This window comes from Amblyraja radiata, chromosome 15 (assembly GCF_010909765.2).
Source record: "Amblyraja radiata isolate CabotCenter1 chromosome 15, sAmbRad1.1.pri, whole genome shotgun sequence".
NCBI classification, from domain to species: Eukaryota; Metazoa; Chordata; class Chondrichthyes; order Rajiformes; family Rajidae; genus Amblyraja; species Amblyraja radiata.
The window spans coordinates 43,242,254-43,260,025 of NC_045970.1; the positions used below are offsets into that span (position 1 = coordinate 43,242,254).

General features: G+C 44.9%; 1 protein-coding gene across 5 annotated transcripts in view; it reads left to right on the plus strand.

The window, feature by feature from the left end:
* jmjd1c (jumonji domain containing 1C) overlaps positions 1-17,772 on the plus strand; it is a 120,277-nt gene that overhangs the window by 11,104 nt on the left and 91,401 nt on the right. The window lies entirely within an intron of this gene.

Here is a 17,772-nt window from a genome sequence, read left to right on the forward strand (position 1 = left end):
GATCATTGGACTTGAGGGTAAATGTTATCGCTACTTGTGTTTCTTATAGACATATCAGTACTTATGAAATCTGGGTGTTATTATTGACTTTTAATTGTCCTTTATGAGGTTACATTTATGAGCTTTCTTGAATTGGTGTAGTCCCTATGGAAAGATGCTCCCTTGTCGAGTATAGGGTTCCAGAATTTATATTTAGTGACGCTGGAGTTGATGGTATTCTTCCAGGTCACGATGTTGTGTGACTTGGAGTAATTTGAAGAAACAAGGAACTGCAAAGGCTGGTTAATGTACAAAAGGACACAAAATGCTGGAGTAACTCAGAAGGTGAGGCTGCACCTCTGGAGAAAGGTCTGCACCCAAAACGTCACCTATCCCATGAGTCAAAACGTCGGCTATCCTTTTTTTCCCAGAGATGCTACCTGAGCTGCTGAATTACTCCAGCACTTTGTGCCCTTTTGGGAAATTTGAAGATGGTCCCATACACTGAATACCATCATTCTTCTGGGGATAGAGCAAGTGGGTTTGGGAAGTATTATTGAATTGAGTAACTATAACGAATTTTATATACATTGCAGAATGATGACATGAATATTTATAGAGTAGTTTGGATGTTAATGAAGCATGTTGATTTGTCCTGAATGGCATTGAGCATTTGTTGGAGCCACACTGATCGGGGCAACCTATTTCCATCGTGCCCCCAACTATATTCTGCATTTGTGTATTTTTCTCTCTTTGCACTTGTTGTGCTTGTGTTTGGCTTAATTGTACTTGTGTATAGTATCATCTGATTGAATTTGATAGCATGGAAACAAAAGCTTTCAATGTAACTCGCTACAAATGGCAATAATCAACCAGTAAAATATTTGTGCCCTGTGAATGTGAAAGGTTTTGGGGAATTGGGAACTGAATCCCTTATCATACGAATCCAACCACTGCTTGTGATAGGGACAAACAGCAATTTTAATACTTAGTAAGAGAATATTTCTTCCCATTTGATAATCAATGTTGAATAAGCATGAAGAAAATTAAGGAATGTGGAAGTCTTTTTTAACATTTATAAAACAATAATGGCAATGTACCTGAAATTTTAACATTGAACATATAACAGTGCAGCACAGGAACAGGCCCTTCAGCCCAATATGTCTGTCAAATAGGACGTTATATTAACTGATCTGTTCTGCTTGTACATGAACCCCGTCCACCCAGATGCAACATTTTCTATATATTCTGTGCCTTTTTAAAAGCCTATTGAATGACACGATTGTGTCCGATTCCACCATCACCCCTGGTAATGCATTCCAGGCACCTATCACTGTAACAACAAATATAAATTGTTAAAAATATATTTTTACATAAAATACTAGGTTGTATACCAATCATTGTTCTGGTTATTCTATTGGCAATTATGATATTTGCATTTACTTCCATTCAATCAGATTTTATAGCATTCTTTGCAAATGAAATAAAATCTAATTTAAATATATAATTAGGGCAACCCCTGTGTTATGGTCATCCTGGTAATGGAAATACGCCATTATTACCCAGAAATTTGATATATGAAAGAAACTTTGCTCTTGCAGAATGGGATAAAAATAAACACAAAATGCAAAGGAAACATGATTATTTGTTTTTCTGGTCTCTTCCTTTCTTGATCTCCCTACCTTCATCACAGGAGTCAGACTATCAACTGACGCCTACTACAAACCTACTGACTCCCACAGTTATCTGGAGTACATTTCTTCCCACCCTGCCTCTTGCAAAGATGCTATCCTCTATTCTCCATTATCTGTGTCTGACACATCTGCTCCCAAGATGAGGTTATCCATGTCATTCTTTAGTGAACACTGTTCCACCCCCCCCCCCCCCCCCCTTCTGTCATACATTGGTCCCTTGCACGCATTTCCTCCCTGTACCGTAGTTCTGTTCTCATTCCCCGTCCACCCAGATCTAACAGGGCCAGAATTCTCCTAGTCTTCACCTTTCACCCCACTTTCCTCCGATATTTCCATCATCTCCAACGTGATCTCACCACTAATCACATCTTCCCATCTCCACACCTTTCCACCTTCCGCAGAGACCGCTCCCTCCGCAATTCCTTGGTTCACTTATCCCTTCCCACTCAAAGCACCGCCTCTTCGGGTACATTCCTCTGCAACCACAAGAGACATAAACCTGCACTTATACCTCCTCCCTCACCTCCATCCAGGGACCCCAATTGTCCTTTCAGGTGAGACGGCTGTTCACATGCACCTCCTCTAATTTCACCTACAGCATCCGGTGTTCCCGATGTGGGCTCCTGTACATCGGCAAGACCAAGCATAGACTCTGACATTCGCTGAACGCATGTGCTTGATCAATCAAGGCCCACTAGATCGCCAGTTTACTAACAACTTTAACTCCCCTGCCAATTCCCATACTGGCCTTCTGCCCGGGATCTCCACCATTGCCAGAGTGAGGCTGCATGTAAATTGGAGGAACAGCACCTCACATTTCGCTCGGATAGGTTAGAACCCAATGCTACGAATGTTGAATTCTCCAATTCTAGGTACCTTCTTTAAAATAAACCCTCACCCCTCCCCTCCCTCTTCCCCCACCTTCCTCCTCTAAAAGTCCTTTAACTAGTTCTACAATTCACATCCATGAAAGCACATTACCACAGAGAGACTGATCTAGCTCTTCTTTACGCTGCCGTCTATAAACACAGTAATGAGAAGCTACTCACTATAGGACAAATCATTCCATATGAAAATAATTGTTCTGTTTTCAAAGACCTGAGTTTAAGTCGCACACCAGCGCAACATTGAGATAAACCTTTCAAGCAACGACTTAATTCAAATGAACTCTTAAAATTCAGGTGTTATCCTCGGATTAAAAAGATCCCTTTATATTGTTCAAAGGACCTTCTGTCGTGATTAGCATTTAAATTGTTACATCATAAATAGATCAGCATGCTTTACTATTTACCATGCTGTTTCCATAGGTGACTGAGTTCAAAATTACCTCATTGGTTTAATGATAGACTGAAAATAGGCTCTTGTGCAAAATGCCAGTATACACTAGCTGGCCTGATGGGCTTATACTGTATGTTGTGTGCAACTGACAGAGCTGCTCCCGCCTCTAGGCTGTGGGCCGAGGAGTTTTTTCGTTCAGGTTCGTGACCCAACTCACGGAACTACCTAAATTTTTAACACATTGTGTAAAAATATTATATAAATCATACCTGAAACTCGTCAAGACCAAAACTTGCACATTTATAAGAAATATGAGAAAAACCTCAAATTTTCTGAGTAGTAATTGCCCAATCAATGCACGTTGACCTTGAGGTCGGACGCAAATTGACCAATCCTGCCCGCGCTTTGGGGACCCTGGGATCATGGCTGCCTCCTAATTACATCAAAACAATAGCAAGGTTTTCAAGGATGAAGGTAATGCTAACCTTGCTTATAATTTTGTTTTTCAATTGATTTATCTTTATAAAGTTATGATGTGAACTGTTAAATAAAAAATGATAAATAACAAATGTAGAGCTAGGATTAGGGTCGGTCAGTCAATCGGTCAGTCTGTTGGTCGGGCTTGTCGGTAGGCTGATGGATGCTGTGGAGGATCGGTCGGGCCGCCGGCGGGTGGTGAGCGTTGGGCCGGGCATCCGGTGGGTGGTGAAAGTGGTCGGTCAGGCCGGGCCTCCGGTGGGTGCTGCGAGGGGTCGGTCTGGTTATCAGGCTGCTGGTGTTGCAGCAAGCGTGCGGGCGTCTGACGGAGCCGGCGCAGTAGGGGTGCTGAAGGCGGCCCGGGCGGCGTGCAGGGCAGTGCTGCTCCCCACCATTATCACAACCAGAAGGGCACGCTGGCCGAGGTGGACGTGCTGCGGGGCCACACGTACGTAGCCCGCAGTCGGTCCCAAAGCGGCTCCAGCTCCAGCCATGGGCAGCTCTGGTAGGGGGGCGGGTTAGGGTTAGGCATTTTCCTGTCTGTGGAAGATGCCTTGGCCTTCCCCCAGCCTGGCACTACCCCAGTCCCACTTTAGCCGTAACCCCCACACTCTGCACACTGCGCCAGTCTCATTAAAAAAAGAACCTCACAATTATATTCATTATATTATTTTTATATAATATAATTATATATGATTACAGTCATATTCATGTCATATATTACTCACACACACACACACACACACACAATATTTGGTTTAAAGAGACTGCAACATGGAAATAGACTCCCATGGTGTAACATGGGCATCGGACACTAGATGGCGCTTACTTTTTCTTTCTCATTTTCTAATTAGTTTAATTCATTAATGTGCAACTTTTGGCACTGATGAGATATGACTTCCTTCTCAATTATATTTTATCTAAATCTGTGCAAAATTTAATGTAGTTCCAAGACATGGGTCACAAAAGTTGATTTCAAGGTACATTTTTGATACTTGGCCCACAGCCTACTCACAGTGCCAGAGACATGGGTTTGATCCTGATCTCAGTTGCTGTCTGTGTGGAATTTACACATTCTCCCTGTGACCACATGGGTTTCCGCTGGGTGCTTCAGCGTCATCCCACATCCTAACGACATGCGGGTTTGTCAGTTAATTGGCCTCTGTAAATTGCCCCTACGTGTAGGGGGTGAATGTGAAAGTGGGATATCAGAACTAATGTGCACGAGTGATCAATGGTTGGCATGGACTCCTTGTTCCATGTTTCTACACTGATGGACCTTTCAATCAATTCAATCATTCTGTATATCAAAGAGGCTTCAATGGTGAACTGGGTGCCATATATCTGGGTATTCTCTGATTTTCCAGAGGGCCAGCAAATGTCATGTTCTGGAATTAGGGGACTACACATCATGCAAAAATGATGGCAGCAGTTCACACTTGTCAAATTTATTTAAACTAAATCTATTCTGATTATTGTTTCTCCGCCATTATGAATAAAATAGTTTATAGGTAATGGGTTTATTTATTTCTAAATCCTTTAAGCAAGAATATAATATTTCAGTTCTCTGGCAGCATTTTCAAATCTGTGGATGTTTGGAAGATTATAGCCCAGTATTCTGCAATTTCCTTATCTTTCCTTTGTTTAATTACAGTTTAACCTGCAAAACTTTGCTCCCAGTTTACCCAGACAAGATCTGGTCACTGAAATTGGCCCTTCTCCAATTGACTATTTTTACCTTGGAGAGTGGGTTGTATTAATTTGCATTGCTATTCTAAACCTTTTGATGTTATGATAGCAGTTTCCCATGTGTTCTCCCGCTCATAGTTGCTCTCGTTGCCTTGGCTCATTTCCCAGAACTAAGTGTAGCAAAGCCACCTTTCTCAAGCAAGTTATCCAAGACATACTCCAGGAACACCTTCCCCTTTTGCCCAGAAGTTATAGGTATCCCAGTCTATATTTAGATGCTTGAAATCTGCAATTGTCACTATGCTGTATTTTATCTTTCCCTCAGATTTTCTTCTTTATATCCTTCCCACTAATTGTGCTTTAGAATATTTTCGGTAGTCCAATTGCATCTCTTATTTTGTAGGTAAATAGAAAGGGTGAATGCAGAGAGTTTTTTACCTAGTGTAAGGGAATCAAGAATCATAGAGGACATAGAATTAAGGGGAGAGGCAACATTTAATAAGAACCTGAGGGGCAGCTTTTTCAGTCAGAAGGTGGGGGGAGGGGGAGGGCTCTCTAGTTTAGAATCTTCTGCCCAAGGGATAAGCCTGCGTTCGTTTGTTTGTTGTTCGTTCCGGTTTAGGCGCTGTGCACATGGCAGCCAGCCAACAGTCGCATGTTCTTTTTTTGTGCACTTATAATTTCAAGTTTTTGTGTGCCTTGTGTGTTGTGACTGTTGGCAGACCAATTTCCCTCCGGGGATGAATAAAGTTTTATCGTATCGTATATGGAACAAGCTGCCCATGGATGTAGTTGAGGCAGGTATTGTAACAGCATTTAAAAGACACTTGGACGGGTACATAGATAGGAAAGGTTTAGAGGAATATATGGGCCAAATATGGACAAATGGGACTAGCTTGGCTGGGGTATCTTTGTCGGTTTGGTTGGGTATCTGTCGGCATGGACAAGTAGGGCTAAAGGACCAGTTTCTGTGCTGCATGATTCTGAGTCTGTAACTTGTCAAGCTTTGTTTCCAGTTTATCCAGAAATTGGCCATTCTCAAATTGACTATATTTACTTTGGAGAGCAGTCTAAACCTTCTGATTTTATAATCACAGGCTGAGGAATAGAGGCAGTTTAGAAATTTGACAGCAGACATTTACTTATTTGGACATAGATGAGAATTTTAAACAAAAGATACGAGGAGTGGAACAAGGTAAGATATTTAGCATCTGGACTGCACAGCTTTTTAATTTATGGAATAGTGGGTGTTGCATGCAAAACCTCCATTTATTCAGATGGTAGATAAACACAAAATGCTGGAGTAACTCAGCGGGACAGGCAGCATCTTTGGAGAGAAGAAATGGGTGACGTTTCGGGTCGAGACCCTTCTTCAGACTGATGTCAGGAATGGGCGGTACAGAGATAAAATGTAGTCGGAGACAGTAATACTGGTTGGAGAACTGGGAAGGGGGAGTGGATGGAGAGAGGGAAAACAAGGGCTACTTGAAATTAAAGAAATCAATGTTCATACCGCTGGAGTGTAAGCAACCTAAGTGAAATAAGAGGTGCTGTTCATCCAATTTGCACTGGGCCTTAATCTGACAATGGAGGAGGCCCAGGACAGAAAGGTCAGTGGGAACGGGAGGGGGAGTTAAAGTGTTGAACAACCGGGAGGTCAGGAAGGTTTAGGCGGACTGAACGGAGGTGTTCAGCGAAACGATCGCCGAGACTGCGTTTGGTCTTGCCAATATACAGAGGTCCACACCTGGAACAGCGGATACAGTAGATGAGGTTGAAGGAGGTGCAAGTGAGCTTCTGCCTCACCAAAAAGACTGTCGGTGTCCTTGGACGGAGTCGAGGGAGGAGGTATAGGGACATGTGTTGTATCTCCTGCGGTTCAGGGGAAAGTACCTGGGGAGGGGGTGGTTTGGGTGGGAAGGGACGAGCTGACCAGGAAGTTGTGGAGGGAACGGTCTATGTGGAAAGGGGTGGAGATGGGAAGATGTGGCTAGTGGTGGGATCCCGTTGGACGTGGCGAAAATGTCGGAGGATTATGTGCTGTATGCAACGGCTGATGGCTTGGAAGGTGAAGACAAGGGGGACTCTCCTTGTTACGAATGGGGGGAGGGGGGAGCAAGAGCAGAACTGAGGGATATCGAGGAGATATTGAGAAGGTTATTGTTTACACCTGCATGGCAATCCTGCCAGTTGCCACATGTTACCTCGTGTTTGATTGCTGTCTGGGTCGAGTCGGTAGTAAGGAAGTCAAATGGAATGTTAGCATTTGTCTCGAGGACTAGAATATAAAAGCAAAGATGTAATGGTGAGGATTTACAAGGTACTGGTCAGGCTACATTTGAAATATTGTGAGCAGTTTTAGGCCTCCCTATCTGAGGAAAAAATGTGCTGGTGATGGAGAAAGTCCACAGGAGATTTACAAGAATGATCCCGGGGATGATCGGATTAATGTATGAATGTTTGTTGGCTCTAGTCCTGTACTTGCTGGTGTTCAGAAGGATGAAGGGAGATCCATTGAAACCTACCAAATAATGAAAGGTTTAGTTGGAGTGAATGTGGAGAGGATGTTTCCAGTAGTGGGCGAGTCTAGGACCAGAAGGCACAGCCTCAGAATAAAAGGATGTAACTTTACAATGGAGCTCAGGATGAATTTCTTTCGCCAGAGAGTGGTGAATCTGTGGAATTCATTGCCACAGACCGCTGTGGAGACCATGTCATTGTGTATTTTTAGAGGGGAGATTAATGTTCATGATTAGTATGGGCATCAAAGGTTACAGCGAGAAGGCAGGAGAATGGGGTTGAGAGGGAAATATAGATCACCCATGATCGAATGGCAGAGCAGATTCGATAAGCCGAATGACCTAAATCTGCTCCAAAGTCTTATGGGTCTTGCTGTCTGCAGATATAGTCAACTTCATTTGCCAAGGCGTTGTGAATGCCATTGGCTCTTATGCAAGATAGGTTATTTGTGAAGCAGCTAAAGTTGGTTGGACCATAGGAATTTTTGCAAACAATTCTAGAATAATCCTTTCTAGAATTTCATTATCCTTGAACTGCTTGATCTGGACTTCACTGACAAGGCCAACAATTGTTGCCCATCTATAATTGCCCCTTGAGACGATGGCGGTGACAGTCATTTAGAACATAGAACAATATCGCACAGGAACAGGCCCTTTGGCCCACTATGTTGGTGCTGAATATCATGCAAAGTTAAACTAATCTCTGCCTAGACATGATCCACATTCCTCCATTCCCTGCATGTGCCCAACTAAAAGCCTCTTAAATATCACTGTTGTATCTGCCTCCACCACACTTCTGGTAACACACTGCAGGCACCTATTATTCTCTGTTTACAAAAGCCTGCTCCACACATCTCATTTAAACTTTGTCTCTTTCATCTTTAAACTATGCTCTCCAGTCTTTGGCATTTCTATCCTGGGAAGAAGGTTCTTTACGCCATTAATGCCTTTCATAATTTTATATATCAGGTCTTCCCTCAAGCTCCAGAGAAAAGATTCCAAGTTTGTTCTTAAAGCTAATACCCTCTAATTCAGGCAGCATTCTGGTAAACTCCTGCACCTTCTACATTCTTTCTGCAACGGGGTGACCAGAACTGCATACAGCACTGCAAATGTGGCCAAACCAAAGTCCTATAAAGACGTGACATGACTTCCTGACTCTTTAGTGCCTTACATAATGTTTGGAACAAAGAGGCATTATTTATTTATTTGCCTCTGTACTCCACAATTTGAGATTTGTAACAGAAAAAAAATCACATGTGGTTAAAGTGCACACTGTCAGATTTTAATAAAGGCAATTTTTATAGATTTTGTTTTTCCCATGTAGAAATCACAACTGTGTTTATAGATGGTGGGGAAGTAGAGGGGGGGGGGGCACCTCCGCGCAACACACACACACACACACACACACACACACACACACACACACACACACACACACACACAATTACTTATTAATTCCCTCCTTTCACCCCATCCCCGCCCTATCCGCATAACCCCCAACTGCGCGGGTGCGGCTAGAGGGTGGGGGGGGGGGAGATTGAGGGGGGGGCGCGGCATTACAGGGGAGGGATGGTTCCCAAACGCAATACTCCACCACTCACCCATAGGTCCCAATATTCATCACTCCCTAGATAGAGAGGGAGGGCCCCCTCTCCTCCCCCCCCCTCTCCTCTCCCCTTCCCCTCCCCCCTTCTCCTCCCCCCTTCTCCTCCCCCCTTCTCCTCCCCCCCTTCTCCTCCCCCCCTTCTCCTCCCCCCTTCTCCTCCCCCCTTCTCCTCCCCCCCTTCTCCTCCCCCCCTTCTCCTCCCCCCCTTCTCCTCCCCCCTTCTCCTCCCCCAATTCCCCTCCCCCCCTTCTCCTCCCCCCCTTCTCCCCCCCTTCTCCCCCCCTTCTCCTCCCCCCTTCTCCTCCCCCCTTCTCCTCCCCCCCTTCTCCTCCCCCCCTTCTCCTCCCCCCCTTCTCCTCCCCCCCTTCTCCTCCCCCCCATTCTCCTCCCCCCCATCTCCTCCCCCCCATCTCCTCCCCCCCATCTCCTCCCCCCCATCTCCTCCCCCCCATCTCCTCCCCCCCATCTCCTCCCCCCCCATCTCCTCCCCCCCTTCTCCCTCCCCCCCTTCTCCCTCCCCCCCTTCTCCCTCCCCCCCTTCTCCTCCCCCCCCTTCTCCCTCCCCCCCTTCTCCCTCCCCCCTTCTCCCCCCCCCCCCTCTCCCCCTCCCCCCTTCCCCTCCCCCCCATCTCCTCCCCCCTTCTCCCTCTCCCCCCTTCTCCCTCTCCCCCCTTCTCCCTCTCCCCCCTTCTCCCTCTCCCCCTTCTCCCTCCCCCCTTCTCCCTCCCCCCTTCTCCCTCCCCCCCTTCTCCCTCTCCCCCCTTCTCCCCCCCTTCTCCCCCCCCCCCTTCTCCTCCCCCCCCCTTCTCCTCCCCCCCCCTTCTCCTCCCCCCCTTCTCCTCCCCCCCTTCTCCTCCCCCCCTTCTCCTCCCCCCCTTCTCCTCCCCCCCTTCTCCTCCCCCCCCTTCTCCTCCCCCCCCCTTCTCCTCCCCCCCCTTCTCCTCTCCCCCCTTCTCCTCCCCCCCCTTCTCCTCCCCCCCTTCTCCTCCCCCCCCTTCTCCTCCCCCCCTTCTCCCCCCCCCCTTCTCCTCCCCCCCTTCTCCTCCCCCCCTTCTCCTCCCCCCCTTCTCCTCCCCCCCCTTCTCCTCCCCCCCCTTCTCCTCCCCCCCCCTTCTCCTCTCCCCCCTTCTCCTCCCCCCCCCCTTCTCCTCCCCCCCTTCTCCTGCCCCCCCTTCTCCTCCTCCCCCCCCCCTTCTCCTCCTCCCCCCCCCCCCTTCTCCTCCTCCCCCCCCCTTCTTCTCCTCCCCCCCCCCCCCCTTCTCCTCCCCCCCCCTTCTCCTCCTCCCCCCCCCGCTTCTCCTACCCCCGCTCTCCTAAAAATAGATAATCCAGAAAGGCTCTGGAACAACTGTAGCAGAAAATCGGTGTTCAAAAATTCCGTGAATATGGAGAAAAATGTCCTACATTTATATTCAACGTATTTTGTAAAAAAGGCCTCCTTCCATTAGCCGATGTTATTTGCTACAATAACCATCTAACTTTTGATATACTGGGCCACCAGACACCATTGCAGTCTAACACCATTTCAATAATAAGGGAGAAAGGTGATAATCAGATAGGTCTTAACTGATAGTACTTGAGACTTTGGGTATCAAACTCAATGCTGAGGATTTCAGAGATACTCCTTGATTCCAACTGTGTTGGCACCTCTCTGGTATTGCTGTTCTGCAATTTGTTTGATGTTGATTGCCATTTTGGAAGATACCAGCTGTAATCTCAATCTAATCCATTTGCCACTGTAGTAGCACAGAGCTAGATGGAATGTGTCTATTCAGGGATTATGATGGAGGCTGAAAGATATTCATACACATGGCATGCTGTCATTTTTTATCTTGACTAGGGTGCGAGACTACTCTCCCAAATTAGATGTCTTTCACCGAATGTTTGCGAGTTGGAGTGCTTGGTATATTTGGGGTATTGTGTTACATGCTCTTGGCTCTACCCACAGATTCTTTGCTAAATCAGTAAATATGAGAATAAAACTTTCCTCTCTAGGTGGTGTAATCTGTTTCCATGGAGCAGACAGAAACTACTGAAAATGTATGTGTTGGCTGAGTCTCTTTGTATTGCATTTATTAATGCTTTTCCACTTTTTACATTTGGATGGTATTGCTATGCTGTTGTTAGAATTCATGTTCCATTTTTGTCTAGTTTCCCTGAAGAGGAATAGTTATGCAAAAAATCATAGGATATAGTTAAAGGCAATTAAATAAAAACTGTTGGAATAAAGTATTTCAATCTATTAACGTGACAAAAAAAAAAGTAAAATCCGATTGATGGAGGTCTAAAATTGTACTGTCTTGGTTTTGCAGAAAGATTAATAGTCATGGTCTGCTGGTAGCAATAAAGCAGGCACTGCCATATGTTTCTGAGCCCTGGATTACTTGCAGGAGGCACCTCGGGCACCAACGTTAAGTCTGCAAAAGTCTAGAATCCAATGTCCTTTACCAGGCCAACATCCTGTATTTTAAGGGCTTACTTACACTTAGTTAGCTCCTTTGAGCAGCCCATGCCATTTGCTTCCTGACATCAGATCCATGAAGCAGAAGCCCTATTCTAAACTATGTCATGGGGACAGATGGCCGGTTGGACAAAGGACAAAGGAAAAGATTGAAGGATGTACTCAAAGCCTTCTTGAAGAAATACAACATCTCCATTTACTGCTATGAATCTATGGCTCATGACTGTGCAGAGCAGGGAAGGAGCATTTGGATTACTATTCAGGCTTGTATTGAGAGCAATGCCATAGCCTTGGGTAACTGGTAGGAGGAGTGTTACATTTCATAAACCACCCACCCATCTGCCCGTCTACATTTCCTGCCCCATATGTTTATTCGGGTTGATCTCATCCAACATATCGGAATCCAAAGGACAGAAATGAAAAAACTCATCCTTGGTTCCAAGTGACGATCCAAGAAGTGAGGAAAGAGAAATAAAGTATGTTTTACGGTATAGGCAAGTGGAGTAGAGGAAACCAAGGAAGTATCTTCCTTCCTGTGAAGAAACAATACTCTCCTCCGCCTAGCAGAGCTGGTCCTTACCCCCAACAACTTCTCCTTCGACTCCTCCCACTTCCTTCAATTCCAAGGCACTCGCATGGGTCCTAGATATGCCTGCCTCTTTGTAGGGTACGTTGAACAATCCAGGTTCCAGGTGTACACTGGCCCTATCTCCGAATCCTACCTCCACTACATTGACGACTACTACCTCCTGCTCCCATGCAGAACTCACTGACTTCATCAACTTCACCACTAATTTCCATCTTGCACTTAAATTTACTTGGACCATCTCCAACATCTCCCTACTGTTTCTGGATCTCACTGTCTCCATCACAGAAAACAGACCATTGACCGACATCTACAGCAAACTTACTGACTCCCATAGCTATCTTGACTAGACTTTTTCCACCCTGCTTCCTGTAAAGACTCTGTCACCTACTTCCAATTCCTCCGTCTATGCCGCATCTGCGCCAGGATGAGATGTTCCATACCAGGACATCGGAGATGTCCTGATTCTTTAGGACATCTTCCATTATGGATGAGGCTCTCATTAGGGTCTCCTCGATGTCCTGAAGCTCCGCTCTTACTCCCACTCCCCCCCCCCCCATTTGTAATAAGGACAGAGTCCCTCGTGTCCTCACCTTTCACCCCATCAGCCTTCGCATACAGCATATAATCCTCCAACATTTTCGCCACCTTCAACAGGATCCCACTACTGGCCACATCTTCCCATCTCCACCCCTTTATGCTTTCCGCAGAGACCGTTCCTCCGAAACTCCCTGGACAACTCGTCCCTTCCCATTAAAACCACCCCCTCCCGAGGTACATTCCCCTGTAACCGCAGAAGATGCAACACCTGTCCCTTTACCTCCCCATTCGACCATCCAAGGACCCAAACAGTCTTTCCAGGTGAGGCAGAGGTTCACTTGCACCTCCTCCAACCTCATCTACTGTATCTGCTGTTCTAGGTGTCAACCTCTCTACATCGGTGAGACCAAGCGCAGGCTTGGCGATCATTTTGCTGAACACCTCCGCTCAGTCCGTCTTAACCTACCTGATCTCCCAGTGGCTCAGCACTTCAACTCCCCCTCCCCCTCCCATTCCCAATCTGACCGTTCTGTCCTGGGCTCCTCCATTGTCCGAGTGAGGCAAATTGGAGGAGCAGCACCTCATATTTTGCTTGGGTAGTTTACACCCCAGCGGTATGAACATTGACTTCTCTAACTTCAGATAGGCCTTGCTTTCTCTCTCCATCCCTTTCTCAGTTCTCCTACTAGTCTTACCATCTCTGCCTACATGCTATCTTTGTCCTGCCCCCTCCCATGACATCAGACTAAAGAAGGGTCTTGACCTGAAACGTTGCCGATTCCTTTTCTCCAGAGATGCTGCCTCACCCGCTGAGTTACTCCAGCATTTTGTGTCTACAAAGGAAGTATCTTCATTACATCAGGAGAGACTGAGCACAAGTCATGTGGACTGAAGGAGAGTGATGAAATCTCGTAAATTGCACATAATGTTTCTGAAGAAGATATAAATAGGAAGTGAACGAAAACATGAACAAAGGGAATAAAAGTGCTGGAACTAAGAGATAAACCACAGAACCAAAGTTCTGCATATGCTGGAAATGTGAAATGTAAGCATATATGGAGGGAGAAGGGTTTTAGCATTGCAAATTGATGACCTTGCCTCATAATCAACCAGTCCTGATACAAAATACACCTACATACATTTCTTCAAAAGATGGAGCACTCCACATATTCCAAATGAAAGGAACCAGCACATAAACCTTTAGTTTAATAATTCAAGATTTTGCCATTTGTATTGGATGAAATGTGGCATTATATTACTTCTTTGATAATGTCAGTGGCCTTGTCAATTATTTCCATTTCTCTAAGTCTTGGCATTAGAATCATCTGTTGGTTTTTTATCAAGTTACATGTGAACAAAAATTTTTTTTTTTTTTTTCAGGAACATTATCATTTCATGGCTTTGAAATATATATGGAAGACAATTTAGAACCTTAATTTCTCATGAATAGATGGCTGAAGTCTTATATGAATTGAGTTAGTCACTTGCATGTTTTGGCCACAGTTACCACTGTATTTAGGATTGTCTAAGAAATGCTGCTGGCTGATATATTTTTTATTTATTCTGTCTATCTGACATTACAAACTGCAAACATTTTCTGTCAGATGTAATACTAACATATTAAATGTGGATTGAAATTGCCAGAAAATATTTTTAATTGCTCTAAACTACTGAAAGAAGTGCATTTAATTTAATATTCTGAGGCCAAGATGGTCCAGGTTTGACTTGAGGTCTTTAAAAACTCGCCAGTAATAAAAGTTAACATCTACACTTGTGAATTGCTTGGAAGTGATTTCATAAAGAAGGTCTCAAAATTGTATACTTTTTCAACCAATGGGGCAGTTCAAAATTACATTTGCAAGGAGTTACTTCCAAGTAATTTTCAAAATCACAGGAGAATTCTCACAATCATTGCCACTTGGATATCAGAGCATTAGAATGAACTTGTAAATGGGCAGATTATAATTATACAAGTTACATTTGAATTTGGCATCAATGCCTTGATGTGTGCAGGTTGACTGCATGGATGCAAGCATAAAACTTTGCTCACTGAAAACTTTACATTTTATGTTGAATTATTAGCTCTCCACTAACAATGGCATAATTTTCAAACTTCCATTTGGATACAGCTTTGCCATAAACTAAAATAGGGTGTTGGACAGATGATTCAAAAGAAGGACCCCTAGCATAGTAATTTCTGGATTACTCACGATGCCACGTGCCAATGACGGTAGAAATAGGAAGATAGGACAGATGAATGTGTGGCTCATGAGCTGGTGCAGGGAGCAGGGATTCCGATTTTTAGACCATTGGGATCTCTTCTGTGGCAGAGGTGACCTGTACAAGAGGGGCAGGTTGCATCTGAACTGGAGGGGGGGGGGGGGGGGGGGACAGTATTCTTGCAGAGAGGTTCGCTGGTGCTATTTCGGAGGGTATAAACAAGGAGGTAGGGGGTGTGAACCAGAATAGTGGGGCAGAAACTGGAAGGAATGGTGGTAAGGTAGAGGTTAGGAACAGTAAATCTCAAAGGCAGGACCGTTCTTCACACCCGAAACGTCAACTATCCACATTCTCCAGACAGCATTTTTGGAATTTCTTTGGTAAACCAGCATTTGGAGTTCATTGTTATTACATAGGTGATTGGTGTTTCACTGGAAGAGCATTCTAGGGATAGTGATCACAGCTCTACAAGTTTTGATTTAAATCTTTTTATTTGAATTTCACAGCAATTTGCATACAAACAATGATAACAGACAGTGACAGTCAAGGCATAATTGTGCAACAGTATGTAAGCGACCCTCAATACCCTTACCCACCTTCAACCCACCCGAATCAGGTCGGAACCAAACGGGGACAAACAACACTCACATACATACACATCCACACAAATATGGTAAGATAAACGAAACAAAAAGCACAAAAAAAAATTTTTGAAAAAAAAGGGGGTCACTAATAACAGTAAATAAGTAAGTAATTAAATAAATAAGTGTGGGGGGGGGGGGGGGGGTTAAGGGGAGAGCAGTTGCAGTAGAGCAGAACAATGGTGGAGAGCACTCAGTCCTCTTCCGAGTCCGGGGACAAGTTGAGAGAGTTAACAAGTTCCAAGAAAGGGTTCCATGTATCTAGGAATGTCTTGGTAGAGCCTTTGAGAGAGAACCTAAGTTTTTCAAGCTTTAAATTGTAAAGCACCTCCTTAATCCAGCGGGTGTGTGTCGGGGGACAGGTGAGCCTCCAGTTAAGCAAGATCAGTCTCCGAAGCTAGAACCCGTTTCACCGCAACAGAGAGGTTGGTGTTGGGAGGGGTACCGAAAATGGCTGACAGTGGGTTTGGAGGAATAGTCTGCCCATAGTCTCTGCTTATCAAGTCGAAAGCACTCCTCCAAAAGGCTGCTAGCTTAGGGCAAGACCAAAACATATGGCTATGGTTGGCAGGAGATTGATTACATCTGTTGCAGGTGTCCCTAACAGCGGGGTAAATTCTAGATAATCTTGCATTTGTGTAGTGGACTTTGTGATCGGTTTCCTCCCACCCTCCAAAGATGTACAGCTCTACAAGTTTTAAGATTGTTTGAATATGGAGAAGACTGGACATTTCAGGGCAGGTGCTAAATTGAAATAACGCAAAATACAATGTTATTAGGGCATGATCTCGGGAGGGTACACTGGGAGCAATTGTTATTGAGTAAGTCCATATCTGACATGTGATAGTTGTTTAAAGGCCAATTGGTTGAAATTCAGAACCGGCATGTTCCAGTAAAATGGAGGGATAAGGATGGCAAACTAGTGAACCCTGGATGAACAGAGTTTGTAAATTTGGTCGAAACGAATGCATGCAAGGTTTAAGAGGTTGGAATCAAACAGGGCCTTGGAGGAATATAAAGAAAGGAGGAAATAAATCAAGTGGGTGATTAGAAGGCTTAAAGGGGGACACAAATGGCTTTTTCAAGTTGGATTAAAGAAAATCCCAAAGCTTTTTATATCTATATTAAAAACAAAAGGATAACTAGGGACAACTAGGACCGCTCAAGGATAAAGAAGGGAATTTGTGCTTGAAGACTGGGGATGTAGGCGAGATATTGGGTGGCATGGTGGCGTAGCGGTAGAGCTGCAGCCTTACAGCGCCAGAGACCCGGGTTCAATCCTGACTGGGTGCTTGTCTGAGTGCCTCGTGACCTGCGTGGGTTTTCTCCGAGATCTTCGGTTTCCTCCCACCCTCCAAAGATGTACAGGTTTGTAGGTTAATTGGCTTGGTATAAATGTAAATCGCCCCTTGCATGGGTAGGATAGTGTTAGTGTGTGCAGATCGCTGGTCGGTACGGACTCGGTGGGAGGAAGGGCCTGTTTCTGCACTGTATCTCTAAACTAAATAAAACTACTAAATGAGTACTTAGTTTTTGCCAAGGAGGACAATGAAACCATTGTGGAGAATACTAGAATGCATGGGTTGTTTGAGAGTTAAAAGGGCAAAGTGTTGAGACTCTTGAAGAGTGTTAAGGTGGATAAATTTCCAGAGCCAGATGGGATTTATCCCAATTTTTCAAAAAAGGCAAGAAAAGAGATTGCGGGAGCCTTGTTGAATATATTATCATCTTCTCTAGCCACAGATGTTCTCTCGAACACTGGATGTAACAGGGAGACCTAATAAAAGTATATATAATTATGAGAGGAATAGATAGGATAGACGGCTAGAATGGAAAATCAAACACTAGAGGGCATAGCTTTAAAATAGGAGGGGTAAAGTTTAAAGGAGATTCCCTTGGAATGTTTTCTACACAGAAGGTGGTGAGTGCTTGTAATGTGCTGCCGGGTGTGGTGGTTAAAGCAGATACGTCAATGGCACTTTAAAGACTCTTGGGTAGGCATATGGATATGCAAGTAATGGAGATATATTGGTTATGTGCAGATAGATAAGTAATTCATTTGTTATGTTCGGCACAGAC